Source organism: Arachis stenosperma, chromosome 4, assembly GCF_014773155.1.
Source record: "Arachis stenosperma cultivar V10309 chromosome 4, arast.V10309.gnm1.PFL2, whole genome shotgun sequence".
NCBI classification, from domain to species: domain Eukaryota; kingdom Viridiplantae; phylum Streptophyta; class Magnoliopsida; order Fabales; family Fabaceae; genus Arachis; species Arachis stenosperma.
The window spans coordinates 38,869,600-38,875,012 of record NC_080380.1 but is presented as its reverse complement, the minus strand read 5'-3'; positions in this window follow the sequence as shown (position 1 = coordinate 38,875,012).

The following is a 5,413-nucleotide window of genomic DNA, read 5'->3' as shown; positions in this document are numbered from 1 at the left end:
CGTTAGTGACAGACGCAAAAGAATCACTGGATTCTATTCCGGCCTGATTGAGAACCGACAGATGGATAGCCGTGCCGTGACAGGGTGCGTTGAACATTTCCAATGAGAGGATGGGAGGTAGCCACTGACAACGGTGAAACCCTTGCATAAGCTTGCCATGGAAAGGAGTAAGAAGGATTGGATGAAGACAGTAGGAAAGCAGAGAGACGGAAGGGAAGGCATCTTCATGCGCTTATCTGAAGTTCCTACCAATGAATTACATAAGTATCTCTATCTTTATCTTTTATGTTATTTTCGTTCATCATCATATCCATTTGAGTCTGCCTGACTAAGATTTACAAGGTGACCATAGCTTGCTTCATAGCAACAATCTCCGTGGGATCGACCCTTACTCACGTAAGGTATTACTTGGACGACCCAGTGCACTTGCTGGTTAGTTGTGCGAAGTTGTAGTGATCACAATTTCGTGCTACCATCATGCCACCTTTCTTAGGGACGACTTGGACAGGGCTCACCCAGGGGCTGTCAGAAATAGGATAAATAATCCCAGCCTCTAGTAATTTAGTGACCTCTTTCTGCACCACTTCCTTCATGGCTGGGTTCAGCCGCCTTTGTGGTTGAACCACTGGCTTGGCGTCACCTTCCAATAAGATCTTGTGCATGCATCTAGCTGGGCTAATGCCCTTAAGATCACTGATGGACCACCCAAGAGCTGTCTTGTGTGTCCTTAGCACTTGAATTAGTGCTTCCTCTTCCTGTGGCTCTAAGGTAGAGCTTATGATTACAGGAAAGGTATCACCTTCTCCCAAGAATGCATATTTTAGGGAAGGTGGTAATGGTTTGAGCTCGGGTTTAGGAGGTTCTCCTCTTCCTGAGGGATTTTCAGAGGTTCTACTATTTTCTCTGACTCCTCCAGATCAGGCTGAACGTCTTTAAAGATGTCCTCTAGCTCTGATTCGAGACTCTCAGCCATATTGACCTCTCTTACCAGAGAGTCAATAATATCAACACTCATGCAGTCGTTTGGGGTGTCTGGATATTGCATGGCTTTGACAACATTCAACTTGAACTCTTCCTCATTGACTCTCAAGGTTACTTCCCCTTTTTGGACGTCAATGAGGGTTCGGCCAGTTGCTAGGAAAGGTCTTCCTAGAATGAGAGTTGCACTCTTGTGCTCCTCCATTTCCAGCACCACAAAGTCAGTAGGAAAGGCAAATGGCCCAACCTTGACAATCATGTCCTCAATCACACCTGATGGGTATTTAATGGAGCCATCAGCAAGTTGAAGACATATCCTGGTTGGTTTGATTTCTTCAGTTAAACCAAGCTTTCTGATAGTAGATACAGGTATTAGGTTGATACTTGCCCCAAGATCACATAAAGCTTGCTTGGTGCAAGTGCCCTCTAATGTGCATGGTATCATAAAGCTCCCAGGATCTTTAAGCTTCTCAGGTAAGCTTTTCAGAATGACTGCACTGCTTCTTCAGTGAGGTAAACTTTTTCAGTTTCCCTCCAGTCCTTCTTATGACTTAAGATCTCTTTCATGAACTTAGCATAAGAGGGTATTTGCTCAAGTGCTTCTGCAAACGGAATCTTTATTTCAAGAGTCCTGAGATAGTCTGCAAAGCGGGCAAATTGCTTATCCTGTTCCGCTTGGCGGAGTTTTTGAGGATAAGGCATTTTGGCTTTGTATTCCTCAACCTTAGTTGCTGCAGGTTTATTACCTACAGAAGTGGGTTGGGAAGCCTTTTTAGAAGGGTTGTTATCAGCACTTGTATGTGACTGATTCCCCACTGGTATTTGAATGCCAGTGGTGGGAGCTGGGGTGGCGTTAGACGCCACTTCCTTGTTTGTTACTGGCATTTGAACGCCAGAACCATGCTCCCTTTGGGCGTTCAACGCCGGATTCATGCTTGTTTCTGGCGTTGAACGCCAGGAATGAGCATGGTCTGGGCGTTCAGCGCCAGCTTTATTCCTCTCTGGGCTCTGATTGTCCTCAGAGGGATTTTGAGTATCCACCTGTTCATTTCTTGGTTTCCTGCTACTTTGAAGTGAGGTATTTAATGTTTTCCCACTTCTTAATTGGACTGCTTGGCATTCTTCTGCTATTTGTTTTGACAATTGCTTTTTTGTCTGCTTTAATTGTACTTCCATATTCCTGTTAGCCATCCTTGTTTCCTGTAATATTTCCTTGAATTCGGCTAGCTGCTGAGTTAGAAAGTCTAATTGCTGATTGAATTCATTAGCCTGATCCACCGGACTGAGTTCAGCAGTTACTGTTTTTGCTTCTTCTTTCATGGAAGATTCACTGTTTAGGTACAGATGTTGATTTCTGGCAACTGTATCAATAAGCTCTTGAGCCTCTTCAATTGTTTTTCGCATATGTATAGATCCACCAGCTGAGTGGTCTAGAGAAATCTGAGCTTTTTCTGTAAGCCCATAGTAGAAGATGTCTAATTGCACCCATTCTGAAAACATTTCAGAGGGGCATTTTCTTAGCATCTCTCTGTATCTCTCCCAGGCATCATAAAGAGATTCATTATCTCCTTGTTTGAAGCCTTGGATGCTTAGCCTTAGCTGTGTCATCCGTTTTGGAGGGAAATAGTGACTCAGGAATTTTTCTGACAGCTGCTTCCATGTTTTTATGCTGTTCTTAGGCTGGTTATTTAACCATCTCTTAGCCTGATCTTTTACAGCAAATGGAAACAGTAATAATCTGTAGACATCCTGATCCACCTCTTTATCATGTACCGTGTCAGCAATTTGTAGAAATTGTGCCAGAAACTCTGTAGGTTCTTCATGTGGAAGACCAGAATACTGGCAGTTTTGCTGTACCATGATAATGAGCTGAGGATTTAGCTCAAAGCTAATAACTCCAATGGAGGATATACAGATACTACTCCCATATGAAGCAGCAGTGGGGTTAGCATATGACCCCAGAGTTCTCTTGGCTTGTTCATTCATACTTACTTCCATAATGGAATACAAGAGATAATTTATATGTTGAAAAAAATTTTTTTTTTATTTTATAGAAGTGGAATAAATAGAAATGGAATATAAAAATTAGAATTATTTTATGAAAATTTTTTTCGAAAAATTTTGAAATTGAAGTTTGAGAAAAAAAAATTTGAAAATGTAGTTTTAAAATTAGTTAGAAAATATAAAATTTTTTTGAATTTTGAATTTTTATGATGAAAGAGAAAAACACACAAAAGACACAAGACTTAAAATTTTTAGATCTAGTGCTCCTTATTTTCGAAAATTTTTGGAGGGAAAACACCAAGGAACACCAAACTTAAAAATTTTAAGATCAAGACACAAGAAAAACTCAAGAACACCTTGAAGATTCACAAGAACACCAAGAACAAAAGAAAGAACACCAAACTTAAAATTTTTAGAAAACCAAGATAATTTTTCGAAAATTATATTAAAATTAACAAGAAAACACCAAACTTAGAGTTTGGCACAAGATTAAATCAAGAAAAATTATTTTTGAAAAAGATTTTCAAAAGTACTGGTGCTCCCTCATCAAGAATATAAACCAATGCTTTAGCCAATTGGGCAGAAAAGGTAACAATTGTTCTGAATAGGTATATTCCTTTTGGAAGACTAATGCTTTGGATTAGTATAAGAAAAACAAGAAAAGACACAGAACAAGAAAAACTAAAGATCAACCAAGAAAAGTGAACAAGAACAACTTGAAGATCAAGGAAGAACCTAGAATACTAACATGAAAAAAATTTTTTTTTTTAAAGAAAATATAAAATATGCAATTAACACCAAACTTAGAACAAGACACTAAACTCACGAAAAATTAACAATTAATAAAGAAAAATAATATTTTTGAAAAGAAATTTTTGAAAAGAAACTATCCTATCAGAATTTGATGACTCTATAGCAATAAAAATAATAAAAATAAATTATTCCTAATCTAAGAAATAAAATAAACCTTTAGTTGTTCAAACTCAAATAATCCCCGGCAACGGCGCCAAAAACTTGGTGCACGAATTTGTAATCCGCACAACTAACCAGCAAGTGCACTGGGTCGTCCAAGTAATACCTTACGTGAGTAAGGGTCGATCCCACGGAGATTATTGGTTTGAAGCAAGCTATATTTATTTTATTAATCTTAGTCAGGATGCCAATAGGATTAAAAGTGAAATTACTAGATTTGATTATAAAAATAAAAGAGAATAACAGTGTTACTTGTTGTGCAGTAATGAGAAACATGTTGGAGTTTTGGAGATGCTTTGTCCTTTGAATTTCTACTTTTCCTTGAAATCCTCTTCCCACACGCAAGGTTCCTTCCATGGCAAGCTCTATGTAGGGTGTCACCGTTGTCAATGGCTACCTCCCATCCTCTCAGTGAAAACGTTCCTATGCTCTGTCACAGCACGGCTAATCATCTGTCGGTTCTCAATCAGGTTGGAATAGAATCCACTGATTCTTTTGCGTCTGTCACTAACGCCCAGCCTTCAGGAGTTTGAAGCTCGTCACAGTCATTCAATCCCAGAATCCTACTCAGAATACCACAGACAAGGTTTAGACTTTCCGGATTCTCATGAATGCCGCCATCAATCCGGCTTATACCACGAAGATTCTGATTAAGGAATCTAAGAGATACTCATTCAATCTGATGTAGAACGGAGGTGGTTGTCAGGCACACATTCATGGATTGAGAAAGGTGATGAGTGTCACGGATCATCACCTTCTCCATAATTAAGCGCGAATGAACATCTTAGATAAGAACAAGCGTGTTTGAATGGAAAACAAAGGAATTGTATTAAATCATCGAGACGCCGCAGAGCTCCTCACCCCCAACAATGGAGTTTAGAGACTCATGCCGTCAAAAAGTATGTAATTCAGATCTGAAAATGTCATGAGGTGCAAGGTAAGTCTCTAAAAGTTGTTTAAATAGTAAACTAGTAACCTAGGTTTACAGAAAATGAGTAAACTAAGATAATTGGTGCAGAAATCCACTTCTGGGGCCCACTTGTGTGTGCTGGGGCTGAGACTAAAGCTATCCACGAGTAGAGGCCTTTCTTGGCGTTAAACTCCAGGTTATGACGTGTTTTGGGCGTTCAACTCCGGATCATGACGTTTTTCTGGCGTTTAACTCCAGACAGCAGCATGAACTTGGCGTTCAACGCCAAGTTACGTCGTCTATCTTCGCGCAAAGTATGAACTATTATATATTGCTGGAAAGCCCTGGATGTCTAATTTCCAACGCCGTTGAGAGCGCTCCAATTGGACTCCTGTAGCTCCAGAAAATCCATTTCGAGTGCAGGGAGGTCAGGATCCAACAGCATTAGCAGTCCTTTTTCAGCCTAACTCAGATTTTTGCTCAGCTCCCTCAATTTCAGCCAGAAAATACCTGAAATCATAGAAAAACATACAAACTCATAGTAAAGTC